Source organism: Macaca thibetana, chromosome 10 (genome assembly GCF_024542745.1).
Source record: "Macaca thibetana thibetana isolate TM-01 chromosome 10, ASM2454274v1, whole genome shotgun sequence".
Taxonomy (NCBI): domain Eukaryota; kingdom Metazoa; phylum Chordata; class Mammalia; order Primates; family Cercopithecidae; genus Macaca; species Macaca thibetana.
The window spans coordinates 40,758,891-40,778,356 of record NC_065587.1 but is presented as its reverse complement, the minus strand read 5'-3'; the positions used below and the strand labels follow the sequence as shown (position 1 = coordinate 40,778,356).

At 46.3% G+C, this 19,466-nt stretch overlaps 1 protein-coding gene across 1 annotated transcript in view; it reads right to left on the bottom strand.

Moving 5' to 3' along the window:
• Positions 1-19,466, bottom strand: part of ATP5F1E (ATP synthase F1 subunit epsilon) — a 558,621-nt gene that overhangs the window by 97,192 nt on the left and 441,963 nt on the right. The gene's annotated exons all lie outside the window — the stretch shown is intronic.

The window sequence follows — 19,466 nt, the reverse complement described above, 5'->3', positions numbered from 1 at the left end:
GTTTCAACCATTCGGAAGTGCTGGCTTCTGTGACTTGCAGATCAGTGCACCCTAAATGCCTTGCTCCTCCAAGTGGCCCCAGCATCATCACCATGGGGAGCTTGTGGGAAATGCAGACTCTGAGGCTCCCCCCACGCCCCCGCAGCATCACCCTCTGTTCCTTAGTGAGATCCTCAGGCACTTTGTGTGCATACTGCAGTCTGAGAAGCTCCGCCGATGGGTTTACTTTTTGTCCAACATGTTCTGTTGAGGAGGACTTGGGTTTTAATAGTAATGGGTTCAATTTTTTCTCAAGACAGAGTAGGAGGTGTTAGCTATGCAGATTTTGAAATCTCAGCTATGTCAAGGAATTGGGGAAAAGCCCAGGAAGGAAGGTGGAGGGCCTAGCTCATCTCTTAAATGAAATTATGAGAGAGTTGTTTAGTAGTTCCTGCTCTACCCAACCATTTTTCATTGACTCGTGTTTGGGTACCACATTGATTTTAATCTAAAGCTGTGAGTGCAGTAAAATCTCATTAATTCAGGCCTCACTAATTTTGAAGTGATAATTTACATGGAGGCTGGGCTGGCTGGCGTGAGAGCAGGATTGAGAGCAAACTGTTCTGAAGGACTTGGGCTCACCAGGTGGGTGCAACGAGATGCTTCCAATTATAAACGACCCTTGGTGTGTTTGAGTTCAGCAGGAACCACACTTGGAAATCAATCTATCAACAAAGAGTTATTGAGTGTCCCTTATGCAAACGTACCCGGCTGGCAGAACACACTTGGTTAGAAGTTACTTTTAATCATTACCCATGCTGGAAGTAACAGATTTCTTTAGGAAATGCCGTTTCTTAAGCAGCCTGTGCTCCTATCCTAGGCCACCTTCCCCATGTGTGCCAGAGCACTTTGCTCTCGAACGGCCCCCTCTCTCTCCCCCGGTGTCAATTCCCCTTTACTCTCCAAGGTGTTTATAACTTGCTGTAGGAACTCTTGGATTGTAAAATAACATAAAGTCCCTATTGTTTCAGCCATTTGGAAGTGCTGGCTTCTGTGACTTGCAGATTAGTGCACCCTAAATGCCTTGCTCCTCCAAGTGGTCCCAGCAGCATCACCGTGGGGAGCTTGTGGGAAATGCAGACTCTGAGGCTCTGTTCCTAACAAGATACCCAGGTACTGCGTGTGCACACTGAAGTTTGTTTCTATGCTCTTAGAAACAGCTCTCCGATCTTGATTCCATACTCTCCTCCAGCCACGCCCTATTTTTCTGCTTCGCTTTGTCTCCTCCAAGAGTTGCCTGCTCCCGTCTTTAGCTGTCCTCCATTTTCATTCAAACGCACTGACATTCAGCTTCCATGGCCTCCCCCTTTTGATACAAATGCATGGCCTGAGGCCGCACATTCACGGTCTCTCTTCTCCGCTTGCTGTCCCCATCAGCCACCTTGCACATGGTTGGTCACTCTCCTTTTCTGGAAAGACTTTCTTGCTTGTCCTCTAGGACAAACTCTTGATTATCTGTGAAGCGTGGGTCACTCTGGCTCCGTCTTCTTTGTGGCTTCTCCTCTTCTGAGCTCTGGGTGTTGGGTCGCAGGACCCGTTCCTCCCTCTTTCCTGGGTAAGCGGTGGAGAGTATGGCTTTGAGCCAGTGGGCTCCATGTTTATATTTCTGCCTGGGTTGCTGCCCCACCCAACTGGTCCCCTCACTGCCCCACTGCCCCTACCTACCTCATGACTCCTCATCTGAAGGGGTGCATCCCAGGAGGTTTACTTCTTGGGTAAATTTCAACTCTATTCTTCCTTGGGCTCCGGGCAAAACTCTCAGAGGATCCTTGATCCTTTCTCTGTCTCACACCTTACGTCTAATCACCAGCAAGTGCCCTTGGGCCTGCCTTTGAAGTATAGTCAGCATCTGGCCATTTGTCCCACCTCCATCACTGTCTCTTGAGTCCACGCCACCATTCCATTTCCCCTGATCGTAGAACATCTACTTCTCATGACTCCCCGGCCTTGTCATCTCACCCTAGAGGCTTTTCTTTTCCAGGCAGTCCGTGGGATCCTGTGAAAACCTAAGTCAGGTCATGCTGCTCTCTGATCAGATCTTCCTGTGGCCTCTGTCTCACTTGGGGTAAAGTCCCACGTCCTTCCCGTGGCCTCGAGGCCCTGCACCTTCCTGCTGCCAGCCAGCCCCACAGGGCTCCCTGCTCTTCCTCCATCGCCACAAATGCGTGTTTCAGCCCAGATGGTTGACACGTACTTTCCTCGATTTCCATAACTGTTCCCCTCTGACGGGCTCACTCCTACTTCATTTGAGCTCTACTCAGAGGTCTCCTACTTTATTTTCCAGCCTGGTGGTTTTGCCACCTTGCCTGTGAGATATGTGTGTGCTTCCTGCCTGTGATTCCCTCTGGAATAGAGGAGCTTCAAGGGCAGGGCATGGGTTGTTGTGGTTTCTGCAGCACTCTCCAGCCTCAGGAAGCATTCCTCAAATGAGCAAGTACTCCCGCCAGCGGAACTTTTCTGGCCTGGACAAAAGAGGAAGACTTTGGAGAGGATGCAGAGTGGAGTCTTCCACTCTTCCCTGGTGAGCTCACAGGGCAGTGCCCACATGGTGTGCCAAGCCTGGGAGACATTCCTTTGCCGTAGCCAGCCTGGCACTGGCTGGACGCTGGGCCACCTACCCTGGGGGCCATGGCCTTGGCCCAGTGTTAGGCGTTTGCAACGGTGCGTGTGCAGCACGATCCAGAAACAGACATTTATGTAAATTTTCATTTATGTAAGCACATAAACGAAAAGATGATCACAGATTATGACAAACGCCACAAAGAAAATAAACAGGGTAATGCAGTAGTCACAGTGAGGAGGGATACTAATTAGGTGTTTTTTAAAACATTAGGTATAATTACACATAGTAAAATGTACAGACCAAGTGTTTGCTTTGATGAGCAGTGACCAGGATGTATACTCCTGTCCCTGCCGGGGTATGGAACACTTCGTCTTCCATCTGTCTTCCCTGCCGTCCCTCCCTAGTCATTCCTAGAAGGGCCCCCTAGATGACTGGCCAGGGAAGGCCTCTCTGAAGAGGTAGCATCTGAACTGAGCCCTGAAGGAGTGGGAGGAGGTGGCCACAGGAGACCTGGGGGACAGTGCCCAGATGCAGGATGGTCCAGGAGGCAGCGTGGCGGGGAGGAGTGGCTGAGACAGAACCACAGTGTGAGCTGGCTGGCGGGCAGACCACATCGGCCCTTGCCAGCTAGGGGGATGCACCTGGCCTTTATTCTCCATGAGATGGTAGCCACTTGTCGGGGGGCTGGGGATGGCAGAGGCAGTGTGACCAGGTCAGAGGTGGTGGTGGCTCAGGCTGGGGAAGTGGTAAGAAATGGATGTACTTTAAAAAAACTTTTTATTTTGAAATGATTTATTTATTTTTTTGAGATGGAGTCTCGCTCTGTTCCCCAGGCTGGAGTGCAGTGGCACAATCTTGGCTCACTGCAACCTCCGCCTCTGGGTTCAAGCTGTTCTCCTGCCTCAGCCTCCTGAGTAGCTGGGATTACAGGCACCTGCCACCACGCCCAGCTAATTTTTGTATTTTTGGTAGAGACAGGGTTTCACCATGTTGGCCAGGCTGGTCTCGAACTCCTGAACTCAGGTGATCCACCAGCCTTGGCCTCCCAAAGTGCTGGGATTAGAGACATGAGCCACCGTGCCTGGCCTATTTTGAAATAATTTTGGACTCACAAGAAGTTACAAAAATGGTGCAGAGTTTTACCATGGATCCTTCACCTTGCTTCTCCAGTGATAGCACCTTATGGAAGCACAGTGCCTTATTCAGCTATCATCAGTTTTTGCATGCATTCATGTGTGTGTATGTTGTGTGTATGTGTGTGCATGTGTGTGCTGTGTGTGTATCTAGTTCTGTGCCATTTTATCACCTGTGTAGATGCATGGAACCCCCAACACTAACAAGACACACAACTGGACCTGGTGTGGTGGCTCATGCCTATAATCCCAGCACTTTGGGAGGCTGAGGTGGGTGGATCACCTGAGGTCAGGAGTTTGAGACCAGCCTGGCCAACATAGGGAAACCCCGTCTCTACTGAAAATGTAAAAATTAGCAGGACGTAGTGGCAGGCACCTGTAATCCCAGCTCCTCAGGAGGCTGAGGCAGGAGAATTGTTTGAATCTGGGAGGCAGAGGTTGCAGTGAGCCAAGATTGCGCCACTGCTATCCAGCCTGGGTGACAGTGTGAGACTCTGGCTCAAACGAACAAACACACACACAAACAACACAGAACTGTATAGCCCCATGAAGTTGCTGCCTATGCAGCCCCTTCACGGTCGTAGCCCACCTCCCTAACCTCCGGCCAGCACTTATTGGTTCTCCACTTCTGTAATTTCGTCATTTGAAGAATGCTATACATTGACTCACACGGTATGCGGGATTGGCCTTTTTCATTTCACTCAGCACAAAGTCCCTGAGATTCCTTTATGTTGTTGATGTATCCCATGCTCGTTCCTCTTTCCAGCTGACTAGGACTCCATGGGAGGCTTACCTATCTACCTGTTGAAGGACATTTATTCCATTTATCCTATTAACTAGACTCAGACCATATGCAGACTTCGGGATTCCTGACGGACGTTGAACCAGAGCCAGCAGCCCTTGAATTGGGTGTGGTCAGAGCAGAAATGAACTTCCTGGCCTTGGTTTCCTCATTTGTAAGATGGGCATAAGAACAGTACTTCCCACACAGTCTCGATGGTGGGATTCAGGGATCTAGGAAGGGCCTGGCACCTGGTAAGAAGCTGACCAACATTTGCTGTTATTAAAGAGACAGGGCCATTAATTTGCTGGGAGGAGAGAAGGTTCTCTTGGGTGGGTGTCGTGAGAGGTGTGGCAGTTAAGCCGGGCCTGGAAGCACATTCCTGGCTTCAGCATCGTGTTCCTTCTCTCCCTGTGTTTTTCCAGCAGGATGTGAACCATTGTAGCCATTGGAAGGTGTGAGGGTTTGCAAAGTGTGAAAGGGCCCCTGAGTTTCCAGGGTGTACTGAACTGCTGGCATCCGGCCTGGCACTCTGAGCAAACAGACACCTGATGGTTCTCCCTTCACCCTACACATTGCTGGGGCGAGGCCCAGAAAAAGAAGTTTGAGGCATTTGTCTCCCCTCCCCTCCTAATGAGCAAGACAGGCTGTGTGAACATGCCCTATGGATGTGAGTGCACCTTGGGGCTTCTAAACGCCAAAGGCACTTTGGAAAGGCAAGGTGCTCTGTCTGGCGGAGCTTGATGGTGATGTTGGAAGCTGCTGGTAATGGGATTAATCTAAGTTTGAGTACCAGGATGAAAAATGCCTCAAACTCACCCTGGGTATGGACACGTCTGTGCCTTTGGTGTTTAATGGATATTCTGAATGGTTCTTGGGTGGGAAGTCTGGGAATTGGGGGCAGTTTTCTAGCTTCTGCTTTCAGGACTCAGGAACCTAGTGTCTGGGTGGGGCTCTTGGCCCTGACATTTTCTGCCAGTGGGACTTTGACCATGGCTGAGCTCTGTGAGCCCCCGTTTCCTCTTCTGAAAGGAGGTCTAGTAGATTTCTTATCACAGCTGGTTGTGACGCCCGAGTAAATGGGCATGGAAACATGTGGTGCATGTTTCACGCTCAGTAAACATGAGATGTGTCTGAATCCATCTCCCTTTGAGACACTCTTTTGTGGGCAAGGTTGAAGGAAATGCTAGACTCCCAGCTTTAACCTTCCAGCATCCACTTTGGGTCTTGGGGCTGCTTCTTGGTTTGGAGTTGGAAAAGGTGTCCTCTCTGCCCCTTCCTTTCATATGTTTGAAAACAGCTTTGTGGTCATCAATACCCAAGTCACCGTTTCTGTACTTCACGTTCTTCCGCAGCTCACATTCTGATGTCCTCGGAGGACAGGAACCACACTCCTAATAAAGGCAATGGTTCCTACTAATAGTTGGCTCCTGCACTAAAGCCAGGGTCCTGGTCCAGGTGCAATAGCCTTCATGTGCGTCAGCTCAGGGGGTCCCTGGGAGAGCTCCACGTGGCAGGTGTCATCACCTGTCACTTGACAGAGAGGAGGTGGAGTTCCTTGCTTACTGATACATGCCAGTGTGTATGGCTCCAGAAGTCTTGGCCTCGAGGGATTTCTTGCTACCTACTCTGCCCTGCACCCCATGGTGGTCCTTGCCTGTTTATCCTCCACTCTATAGACCCCAGCCCCACACAGGTGTCCCTCTGAGCACCAGGATCCTTAAGGAAGGGCCTGGACTAGAACAAGGAGGCCTGCTTCTTGGCACATTTTTAGGGGAGTGAGGGATTGAGTGGGTGATGGGTACGGCCCTACGGAGGTGTGAAGCAGCACGTGCAGGCATGGCAGGGTCGGCCTTGCAGAGCCCTTGTCTCCAGGGCGTGAGACAGATTTATCTCTATCCATCCAGGCATGGCCAGGTCTTTAGAGTGCTGGCATTCTTTGTGCCTCATTAAATTGCTCTTTTCTTCGTAAAATGGAAACTGTTTTCATTGTACTTTTTTCGATCATAAAAATGGTACATGATCACTGTAAAGAATTCAAAGCACACAGGAAAGTATAAAGATAAAAATTAAAATTCCTCCAGTTCTCTCCACATAGGGGTAACATTCTGGATGCCTCTTCTGTGGCGTCTCGCTGTGCACAGCACACACATACCCCACGGTATGAGAAATTTCACACAAGTGGGAGCATTGTCCTGTGTTGTTCTGTAACTTGCTGTTTTTTCTGCACGATAATATGATAGAGACATCTTCGTAAGTAAGAAAATAAAAACTGTAGCGTTCTCTCAGCATTTTAAATGACTGCCTTGCATTTCAGCAATGTCCCATAATTTAGTTGCTCCAGCTTCTTCTTGTTGGAGGTTTAACTTTTTTTTTTTTTTTTTTTTTTTTGGCCATTGTCTGCCTTCGGTAAACTGTCTTGTATATACCTATTGTGAATGTGTCTGATTATGTTGTCAGGAAAAATTTTCTAGATGATTAATCGCTGTGCCCATATTGCCAGGCTGGTCTCCAGAAAGTTTACTATTTTACATGACCATCAACAGGGCCAGAGCAGGCCTGTTCCCTGCAGCCTTGCCAAGCCCAGCTTTGGCAATATCTCACCTCCTTGTCAGTCTGATAGACAACAAATGACATTTCATTTTCACCTGCTTTTCTTTTGATGATCAGAGAGGTGAAGTATCTCTTCATAGGCTCCTTGGACATTGGCATGGCTTCTGGAAATGTCTTTGCCTATTTTTTTTTTCAATTGGGCACATTTTCTTTTTTATACATTTTTGTAATCACCAGATTGCTACACTGGTGAATTAACTTGAATCCTCAGCAAACTTTCAACTTCATCTCAAGCACCCCTCAGCTGGAAGAAGGTGAGCCGGCCAGGGCTAAAGGCTGCTTTTCCAGCCTTGCTGGCCTGGTTGAGCTGTGCCAAGAGTCGGCTGGGCTGAGGCTCTGCTCTGCTGAGGCTCCCAAGGTCTGACAGTAGCCCCTTGCACTGCTGACCACAGCTGGAGGCTTCTCAACTAACCTGTTAGGGCCTATTCAACCTCTGGTCCTGTGTGACTTCCATAGGATTACTTTGGGCAGTTGTTATGCTTGTTTTTCCAGTAGGAAAACACACCTCCCCTGTCAAGTTATTATCCAAAGTCAATGTTTATGATAATTTAAAGCAACGTATGCAAATGCACATCTGTCCATAGGCACCTCCATGCAGAACCAGATGGCCCTGCTCATGGGCGGAACAGGTGGTCCCATGTGTGCCTCGATTTGACAATTGCCAAGGAGGAAAAGGGAATAGAAAGCATGGATTCTGGGTTATGGGTGTAGGGCTGGGGACACAACAAGCAGCAGATAAAGGCTGGTTGACCAAGTGAGCAAGAAGCACATGCTGGAGTCCAGGGGTCAGAGACTTGAGAACTCATCTCCCTGCATTCTGTCATTTTCCAGCTTGGAAACAGACACTCAGAGAGGGAAGGCAGCTCAGCGGCAAGGACGAACCCTGGAGTGAGAGTGCGTGCCTACCCCTGGCTGTCTGCTCCTTTAGGCCCTGCTTGACTTCCATGCTGCTCACTCAGGTCTCAGAGAAGAGCGCATCATTGCCATCAAGTGTGGGTCACTGGTCAGCAGTGCCGTGGGCTGAGATGATGATAAGCACATGCCTTCTGGGCTTGGCCCTTAGTGGGGCTGCTGGTGTTTTGTGCCCTGATACGGGAACACCTCGCAGCTCAGATGCACCTCCTTGGTTCCCAGCAGATGTCTTGGGCATGTTTCTGGGTCAGCTCCCTGCTGGCTTCTCAATGGCATTGAGGACTGCCCCAGAACCCTCTAACATGGACTATCATGCCCAGAATCTTGCTGAATGGTGGACAGGGAGCAGTGGCTGTAGCACCCAGCAGATCCCCTGCTCCCCTCCTGCCCTCCCTCCATACCAAAGGGGACTTGAAGTAGCAGAACCCAGGCCCAGAGCAGTCTCTCTATCCGCGGTGATCTTATGTCCTTGTTCAGTTATTTTTCTTGTCTCTTGTATTTCCTTATGGGTACTGTGCCATCCTGCTCACCACTGTCACCCAGCACCAAGGATAGTACCTGACATGTAGAAGGCCATTGATTGCTAAATAAATGAGGAACAAAGAGACTGAAGGGAAAACAGCTGCATGGGGCTTTGTTTATCTGCTTTTCTCTCTTTTGACCTTTAAGCAGATGGAAACTGTGGGGTTTCTCTTCAGTCTACTCTGAGAAGCTACAAGTGAGACACTGGACCTCTCAGAAACCTGAGACGGACAAGAGAAACCCAGTGGTCCCACCATGGGCCAAGCCAGAAGGCATGTATTTATTGTTGTCTTGGCCCAAGACACTGTTCTCATGTGCTTGACTCACCATAGACTGGCTGTGTGGCCCTTCTGTTCCCAACCTCGCTGTGCTCATCTGGGATGGGAGCATCTGCAGTCTTCCTCACAGAGCCCTGGAGCCACGTGGGTTGGGGTGGAATCTCAACTTTGCTTCTTACTAACTGTACAACCTTGGGGGAAGTCATTCGATCTCTTCATGCTTCAGGTTCCTCTTACAAGGGAGGCTAATAAAAGTACCTGGCTTAGAGGGTTGTGGTGAGGATTGAGGAAGACCATGCATGACAAGTGTCCACCTCCACTAGCCCCTTTCCCTCCAAGATGGAGAAAAATAACCATCTGCATGGCAGCAGGAACATTGATTACTGGTTCCTCTACACCAGCTACCCCAGCGGTCCTCTTTCAGCCTCTCAGTAGCTCTAAGGAATAACGACTATTATTCTTCTTGTTGACCCATAAGGAAAATAAGCCACAGAGAAGGGACTCAAACAAGATCACTGGGCTCATGTTCTACTGTTGCTGTAGAAAATTACTACGAATTTAGCAGCTTGAAGCAACACCCATTTATTATCTCACAATCTATTTGTCAGAGGTCCAGGAATAGCATGTCTCAGCTGGTTCCCTGCTCTGAGTCTTACAAAGCTAAAATCAAGAAGTTGGCAGAGCTGGGTGTGGCGTCTCATGCCTGGAATCCCAGTGCTTTGGAGGTGAGATTGGGAGGATCACTTGAGCCCAGCAGTTTGAGACCAGACTGGCCAACATAGTGAGCCTCCATCTCTACACACACACAAAAAATCAGGCATGATAGTGCATGCCTGTGATCCCAGTTATTAGGTTGGTGCAAAAGCAATCGCAGTTTTTGCCATGACTTTCAGTGGCAAAGCTGCAGTTACTTTTGCACCAACCCAATACTTGGGAGGCTGAGGTGGGAGGATTGCTTGAGCTTAGGAATTTGAGGCTGCAGTGATCCGTGATGGCACCACTGCACTTCAGCTTGGGCAACAGAGCAAGACCCTGTCTCAAAAAAAAAAAAAAAGAAAAAAGAAAAAAGAAAAAAAAAGTCAGTAGGCTCTGTTCCTTACTGGAAGCCCTGGTGAAGCTTATTCAGGTTGTCATCAGAATTGAGTTCCGTGTGGTTGGGGGACTGAGGTCCCTGTTTTCTTACTAGTTGTGGGCTGAGGACATTGTCAGGGTCTAGAGGCTGCCTCATTCCTTGGCTCATGGCCCCCTTCAAGGCCAGCATGGGCTGTCAAGTCCTTCTCATGCTTTGAGTCTCTCTTCCTTCCCCTCCTGCCTCATCTCCTACCCTCCACTGCTGCTTCATTGCCCTGCCTTTCTCTTCTGCTTTTAAGGGTTCATGTGATTACTTCAGCCCCACCTTTATAATTGAGAGTATTTTTCCTATCTGAAAGTGAGCTAATTTGTAACCTTAATTCCATCTGCAAAGTCCTTTTGCAGCAGTACCTAGATTAAAGTTTGATTGAGTAACCAGGGGATGTAGTTAGAATTCTGCCTTCCACATTATCCAGAAAGTCAATGGTGGGACACGACACCAGCTCTGTCCTGAGATCCTGGAGCTCAAGATGCCCTCTGACACCCAACTGTTGCTGCACTTGCACCTTCATGTTTAAACCTGCCATGATCCTTTGCGGTAGATACTGTAGCTCCCTCTTGATTGCAGTCCAAAACTTCCCCCCCGCCTCCTCTGAGCTTTCATCCTGATATTTGGCTCATTCTAGGATAAAATGTTGGAATTTGGCCATATTCTTTTCTTCCCCACCAGAGTCTAGACTTCTGTAAGGCAACATATCAGAGGCTACCAGTTGTCCCCCAAAATCTTTTTTCCTTTCTGTCTCATAGCAACTGATCCCCCAGGTTTTACCTGGACACGTGGTCACCCGGAATAGAAATAAAACTTTCCACCTTCTCTTGCAGCTAGGGATGACCTGATGACTAAATTCCGATGAAAGAGCTGTGATCAGGAATGAGTTATGCAGTTTCATGTCCCACCCTTAAAGGGAAGGGGCGCACCCACCTTCCACCCCTTTGTTCCTCCTGGAATAAGCTGGTGAAGCACCTTGGGCTATGTGGGCACGGGCATTTGTTAGGGAGAAAGAGCAACCAGTTAGAATGAGCCTGGGTCTTTGACTTTGTGGATCTACCACCCACCTCTGCATTGTCTGTGTTGTGATTATTATACAGAAGACATTAATCTTGCTTAAGCCACTTTATTTGGGGTCTCTATTACAAAAGCCAAACTTTCATACCAAGACAGGCAAAATCCAGATTCTTTAGATGTTATGTGCACTAATATGCCTTTAATATGCTCCCAATACATCTTTTTTTTTTTTTTTTTTGGAGTGCATCAATAAAGTGCTGTATACAAGATGAAAAATACCTTGCGTTTCTCACTACATTTTGTGTAATCAGTCTCTATTTCTGTTCACCAGTGATGTCAAGATGGAGAACAGGGAGTGCCAAGATATTACTTGACATCTCTAGGTCCTAAGAGGTGGTCAGCTTCAAACTCCGACCTTTTAAGTTCTCTTAGTGGCTCAAACTTTGTAGGGTTATCAAAGCTGGAATCTGTATCGGCTCTCTGCCCCTGGAAGAGTTTCCTTTAATTCCCTAGAAGTTGAGCTGACACAGGGTTAGGGACTCTTGTGTGTAATGGAAGTTGCAAAGCCGGAGTCAACCTCCCGTTTTTAACCTTTGGTTTATGGCAGTATCATGAACATGGCCACATCCTGGCAGAAGCTCCAGGCAGGTGGGAGTGGTGCCAGCAGATCATTTATAGCAATTCACACCGGTGAAGGGACCTGGCAGTGCCCATGTTTTCCCTGGGGCACAGCTGTGTTATTCTAAGATAGGCCTACTCTGACCCTGTGTCACATCCTAAGCCCTTCATTTCAATTCCTGTGTCATTTCTGCTCCTACCCCCTAATTCCAAGACTGTGGCTCCTTCCTCTCTGGCTATCCCAGAGAAAATCGCTAAGGTCCTTTGGACTTAATGCATTGGTTACCTGCTTTCAGAAACACATTGTTTTCAAAATCTCAAGCACCAGGTGTTAAATGTGTATTAATTACTTGACATATTTAATTGCAGGATTAATGCTGAGACACAGTAATGTATTTAAGGACACATTAGATGTATTATTTTAAAACTGTGATTAACACCGATTTTGAAGCATTTTGGAAGACTAATTAAATGATTGAAAACCACATTCTGGCATTGCAATGTTTGTTCAACAAAAGCATTTGTGGAAATTAGGTGTAATTCAACCACCTCATTATACAATTAGTTGTTTAATTCTGTCTGCAGGCATTTGAGGTCATAATCAGGATGAAGCTGTGGCTTCTGGGGCATGACCGGGCTTTAGGATGTGTCTCCCCGCCTTCCGTGGTGCTGACAGGCTCCTCACTTTCAGGGTGCTGACAGGCTCCCCATGTTTTACGGTGCTGTCTTCCCCTGCCGCTAGTCTCTGCGTCTGCCATGCTTCAGGCTCGCTGTCCCCTGTCCCCTGATCACTGTGCTTGTTTGCACCTCACTGCACTCTGGCTTGCCCTCTGCTCTGTCTGTGAGGTCATCATTACTGTTATTCAACAAATATTTTTGGTTTTTCTCACAAGCACATAATAGATTATGGTCCATTCCCACACCCCCTCGAAGCTGGGTCTCCCTAGTAACTAAGGCAATGTGGGCAGAGGGACACGTGCCATTTTTGGGTGGAAGCTTTAGAAGCCTGTGGAATTTACACCTTTTCTTTTCCTTTGCCATGGCAACTGGGGATTCTCCAGACAGCAGTTTCTCCATCAATCTGGGGTCTTGAAGTTACCTGTGTATGGATCTGAAGTATAAAGTAAAAACAAACCTTTATTGTTTTAGGTTTTAGGTCTTGAAGTTACCTGTGTATGGACCTGAAGTATAAAGTAAAAACAAACCTTTATTGTTTTAGGCTACTGAGACTTGGAGAGACTTAGTTCTGCAGCATGATCTAACTGGCCTTGATGGACACAGCCAGGGGATGTTCCTTTGGATTTTTCCTTGATCTTTGCTCTCTTATTTTTCAGACTGCTCTCAAATCCCCTTCTCAGAAAGGTCCTCTCTGTCCATTTCCCCAGAGCCACTTTCAATTTTGTTTCCTGCTTTTTTTTGTTGTTGTTGTTTAAATAGTGGTTACTGCCTTCTGACATTATTTTATTTACATTTATAAATAACGTGACAATTTATAAATAAAGTGTTTCTCTATCTCTGTAGTTTTGTCATTTGGAGAATGTTATACATTGAATCATACAGTATGCGGGACTATTATTTTTCCACTCAGGCCTTGAGGTTCATCCACTTGCTGGGTGTAACAGTAGTTCCTTCCTTTTTATTGTTGAATAGTATTTCTATGGTATGGATTTACTATGGTTTATTTAGTAATTTACCTGTTGAAGGACATTTATTTATATCTATAAATACAGTCCACTCACTGTATTTCATTGTCTCTAAGATGGAAACGTGAAATAAAAATCATTTTTATTTTCCATTCTTGTTTCTGTTTTTCTGTTTTTACTCCATCCAGCCCCCCTAAGTTTTTCACATGTTTGCTTTTCTGAAATCAGGATGGCTCTTAGAGTCCACAGTGTGCTATTCAGGCCATGACAGAATTACCTGCACAGGGTGTGAACACCCAAATGACCAGCGGACATGTGTAACTAATACACAACTGACCAGCATCAGTGTGCTGGAAAAGAATCCAAGATTGGACAATGGAGCCCTCTTTTAACCCCTATGAATGTCGTGGTTTCAGGGACAGACTGGAGGACTGGGGCAAGTCAAATATGTGTAGTGACGTTGCTGAAGTGGGACCCGAAACAGAAAAACTGTGTATAATTTTAAAGTGTCCTCAAAGCCCAGCACTCTTGACTTTCAATCTTTTTATGGATTCTTTGAAGAAATGCCATATCATCAGTGCTCGTGGATGAATGCACAGAGGGTGATAGTGTGTGGAAAAACCCCAAATTGATGAGTCTGAGTTGAACAGTGATTCACAAGAATTGGACTCAGTGTAAAGTAGTTTGAGGAATAACAGCCAATTTATTTCACTTGTATTTTCATTTTTATGTATGCACAATAGTAATATGTGATAAAAATCTGTCTAATTAAGTCTCAAAGAACTCTTACAATAAGTAAAATTAAAAATTCTAAGTGATAAGAATGCATTGTGTCATGGTTTAATTGGCAGCTTATTTTTCTTTCACAGTGGAACAAAAAATAATGGTGCTTCTTGCAATTGTGTGTCTTAGAGGTGATGAAATGTGGTATTTCTTTTGGAGACTGCCCTTATCACAAAGACATCTGCTGTGTCATTCAGTTCAATTTTAGTTGAGTTTAACAAGGCCTCTGGCCATTTAGAAAGTTGGCTCATTTGGACTCAGAGGCTACTGTGATTTTAAATTTGACCAGATACCTCGAGAAGAGCTGGAGTTTTGCTTCTAGCAAATCCATTGGGTGCCTAAGGTTAGCCTGGCCAGAGAGTCTGCTCCTGGTTGAGACTGGGCCCTCCACCCCATGGGAACAGTAAACCACAGAACTTAGGCATGTCTGTCACCATCGCAATGTCTCTTCTGCATTCATAAATCACCTGACTACTATTTAATTAATATTCTTCATTTCTGAAGCCTTTTACTTTTCAATAATTATAGATACACAGGAAGTTGCAAAAATAGTACAGAGAGGTCCCAGGGACCTTTCACCCAGTTTCCTCCAATGCTAACATCTTATTTAACTACAAACTTTTCAGAGTGACCGTCCCATTTTACATTCATACCAGCAACTGGGTCTGGGTGACCTAGTTTCTCCACATCTTTGCTAGCATTTGGTGTTGTCATTTTAAATTTCAGCCATTTTGACAAGTGTGCAGTGATATCTTATCATGACTTTACTTTTTCATTTACCGTTGAGTTTGGAAAGTTCTTTATAATACTCTGTCTGCATATTGGCCCTTTGTCAGATATGTGGTTTGTGCAGGGTCTTTTGCAGAGTGATAGTTTTAAAATTTATTTATTTATTTATTTATTTATTTATTTATTTACTTACTTACTTACTTATGGTGGCATCTCACTCTGTCATCCAGGCTGGAGTGCAGTGGTACGATCTCAGCTCACTGCAACCTCCTCCTCCCAGGTTCAAGCAATTCTTCTGCCTCAGCCTCCCAAGTAGCTGGGATTATAGGCACGCACCACCACCCCTGGCTAATTTTTGTATTTTTAGTAGAGACGAGGTTTCACCATGTTGGCCAGGCTGGTCTTGAACTCCTGACCTCAAATAATCTGCCCATCTTGGCCTCCCAAAGTGTTGGGATTACAGGCATGAGCCACTGCACCCAGCCATTTTTAATTTTAATAAAGTCTAATTTATTGATTTTTTTCTTTTATTGATTGTAATTTTTTGTGTGACATCTAAGAAGTCTGCTTTGATCTTAGGTCTCAAAGTTTTTCTCCAATTTTTTTCTCTAAAAGTTGTATAGTTTTACATTTAAATCTATGATCCATTTTGAATTACTTTTTGTATAAGGTGTGAGGTGTAGAATAGATTTTTCTTTTCTTTCTTTCGTTTTTGCCCACAGAGTCCATTTGCTCCAGCACCGTTTGTTGAAAAGATTATCCTTCCTCCATTAAATTGCTTTTGCACCTTTGTCAAAATCAGCCAAACATATTTGTGTGGGTCTATTTCTGGGATCTTTATTCTGTTCTATTGATTTAGGTGTTTTTCTCCATGGCCCTCTCTGGGTTACTGTTGCCAGAGAGTGAGTCTTAAAATTAGCTCATGTGATTCCTCCAACTTTATTCTCCTTTTCACAATACTTGAGTTATTCCAGTTCCTTTGCCTTTCCATGTAAATTTTGGAGCAAAATTAATATTTTTCTTTAAATTGATGGTTACAACTTTATTTAAAAGGAAAACACATGAGTTTGCTATGTCAGCTAGAGCTGTACTGTCAAAGTCAGTTAAAATAAAAATATAACAATTATAGTTTAAAAAACTATCTGTGAACCATGTGAAATGATCCCATGAACCCCCAAATTGGCCTGGACCCTCATCTCCCAGCACCCCTGTGTTGGGAAGAGCACTCTGCGGTGAACTGCTGGCTCTGCCTATCTGGGGAAACTCACGTGGCTTGGCCGCCTCATTCAGTGCTGGCTCAGTGGTGTCTGTGTAGTCCCACAGCAATCCTCTATGGATGGCTTGCAGCTAACGGATTGGCCCACAGGGCAAGCTCTGCCCAACTGTGAGGTGCCATATGGACTAAGTGAACCAATCAGATCCTCCCTCAGCACAGTTGAGTGATGGGTAGTAGAGTCAGTAGTTTGCAGTGGGAATAGGGTGGAAGCTATGAAGGAGCAGAGCCATGAAGGAGTGAGGCATGAAGGAATCAGTAGACTCCCGTGGAAAGAGTAACTGATTCCTCGTGGTGGGAAGCACTTGAGCTGGGAGCCGTACTTCCTCCTGCCAGCAGCCTGGGAAGGATGGGAAACTAGACGATGGGCACTGGAGCTGTCCTAGGTCCTGAACAGCCTTCTTTTCTCTGTGAAAGGCCTGAAGCTGGCTTGTGTTCTCTTCTTCCCCAATACCTCCCACCCCCACATTTAAGGTAGTGTTTCCAAAGCTTGGGATTCATAGCCATGGAAGAGCACAAGATGACGTTAGGGTGCACAGAACCTGGGATTAAATAACAACACATCACAGAATCAGCAAGCTACTCCCTTTCCAGTGATCTCAGTAGAGTAGGTTGTTAACACCTAGTCCTTCCTAATCCCTTTTAACAAAGAGAGGTGGCCCTGCCTTTACAGCATTTGATGAGCAATGCCTCTAGCAAAAATTTCACAGTGCTTTTCTGTTTTCATTATCGCTTTTGACAGTAATTTGCCTACTCATATTTTCAGTGCCTAGCACATCGTAGAGGTTCAAACTCTCAGCCATTGAATTAATTTGATTATTTTTCATTATTCTCTGATTTTTGTCTTTTTAACCTCAACTGACTGTGAACTCCTTGAAGACAGGGACTGTGCTTTTCATTTTCATTTTCATTTTAATTTTTTTTTAGACCAGGGTCTCACTCTGTTGCCCAGGCTGGAGTGCAGTGGCATGATCATGACTTATTGCAACCTCGACCACCACCTAGGCTAAAGCGATCTCCTGCCACAGCCTCCAGAGTAGCTGGAACCACAGGTGTGCACTACTACACCTGGCTAACTTTTTTGATTTTTGTAGAGATGGGGTCTCGCTCTGTTGCTGGAGCTGGACTTCATCTTCTGGTCTCAAATGATTCTCCCACCTTGGCCTCCCAAAGTGCTTAGATTACAGGCGTGAGCCACTGCACCTGGCCCTGCTTTTGTTTTTTCTTTGCCATTTTGCTCCTAGGACCTAGAAAAGTGCTCAAATACACAACCATTGCTTGTTCTGGTGAGTGAGTAGGCAGGTGGAGAAGACACAGGAAAGTCAAGTCTAGCAGGCTGGGCTTGGTCTCTATGCTGATGCCCAGAGGTAGCTGATGGAACTGGCTAGTGTGAGTCCCATTCAGAGTCCATGTCAGAAACTTGGCTGGTTGTCCCTTCCTTGAAAGCCTCATTGGGAGAACGGTGAGCTGTGTACTTGTTCCTCACACAAGACTCTCTCCCTTCCCTCGTGGGCTGTGCCTTGACCTCGCTCCAGCCACGGCAGGCCTGGCCCTACCTGGCTCTTTGGAGCTCGCACCCACCTGGGACTTCTCTGCCATGGAAGAAAGAACCATGTCCTGGGCCTGTGGACTTGGAATTGCACCTTTGGGGTCCTTCTGGGGAGGAGGATGGGTTGCCCGATCAGAACATGGCCAGATTTTCTTCTTAAAGGCTAGATGGTCAGCCTGAGGATCAGTCTGAACTTTAACTTCACTTTCTCTTTTTCTTGGCCTTTATTAATTCAGTGTGTGCTAAGGATTATATTGCAAGTCTGGCCAATGATTTCTTTAAAAGAAAATCCCCAACCAGGCTGGACGCATTACTGTTGTCAGCATGACCGTTAGCCTCCTTCAGAGTGAAGGTCAACAAATAATTTTCAGCTTTGTTTAAAGCCTCTTTAATGGATTCTATAAAATGCTCTAATTACCAGTGATTATCCGCTGAGTGCTCGCAAGCTTTTTAAAGCTTTTCTGTGCCCATTTCACTCTGTTCACACAGAGTTCAAGTTGTCTGATGTACTTAAGCAAGAGGAGGCATTTTCTTTCTTTCTATTTCTTTTTTTTTAAATCATATAATTTGGAGTGTTTATAAGGCAGGCCAGCTTTCTCTTTTTTTGGTCTGAAGCAGAGTTTTTACTCTACTTTCCATCTGTTTCCATCTTGTCACCCAACAAGAAATTAAATGCCATTTAAATGATATGACAGTCACTTCCTTACCACACACAGTAGAACATAACTGCCTTCGATGTGCACAGAATTCTCACAGGTGTCATCTCAGTTGAGCCCCACAGAGGGAGGCTGGAAGGGCTGCTGAGGCTGGGATTCCTCACCTTCTGCCCTCCTGACATGGAAGCCTGGATCAGTTCTCTGTGGTGGGGGCATCCTGGGCATTGTATGGTGCTCAGCAGCATCCCTGGCTTCTACCCGCTAGAGGCCTAGCACTCTGCCCTAGTCATGACAATTAATAATGTCCTCAGACATTACCCAATGTCCCCAGAGGGGGAAAAAATCACTCTTGGTTGAGAACAGTTGACTTAACCCATTTTCAGATGAGGAGATGGTGACGGGAAGGGCTTGCCCGAGGCCCCACAGATGGCGTGCTGTGGAGGGTCTGTCAGCCTCTTCTGTTGCTGCACTGATGACTCATAGAAACCCTCAAACCCAGCAGAGGCACCATTCTTTCCTCTCCTACCCCCTGTGTCAACTTCCCTGCCTCTCTTCCTGGTAGAGTCACTGCCAACATAAGTGCCTGTTTTCAGCAAATGTGTCTTCTGCAGTTGATGTGTTTCAGGCTTCTGTTCTTCTGCCTCCTAAGTTTCGTGTCCTAGAGGACATCTCATTTGATTTTTATAGTGTCCAGAAGACTGTCTGGAGGGCTCTTGGGCAGGGAGGCCCAGTGAATTTGTCCCACAGTACTTGTTCCTGTTGCCTGGCCATAGGCTGCCCGCCATGCGTGGTCAGGAGCAGTGAGGAGTAGACCTGCTGGGGTGGGAGGGAAGATGTACTGACAGTGACCCATAGTTCTGAGAAATCATTTGTGGATGGTTCAGTTCACACTCTGTTCATGAACCACAGCCACAGTCTTATGTTCATTGATAACCATTTGTGGCACCTTGGTTAATTCCAAGCTGATAGTGTCCTTAGATGGTGAACTTTGACCTGACCCCTTACCCACATGTATCCTTTCCTGCCCAATCTTGCTCTCTGGCGAAAATAATTGACTTGGGTCATGTACCATTGGGCTGAGGGACAGAAGATTGTGTGTGTGTTTGTGTGTGTCATTGTCTTTGTTAAGGGAGAAGAGGGGTCGGTCCTTTAAGGTCTTACACATTTTGAAAATGTTGGATTAAACAAAGTAAAACAAGATTCTTTATTGCAGGACTTCTCAGAGCCTTTACCTGGT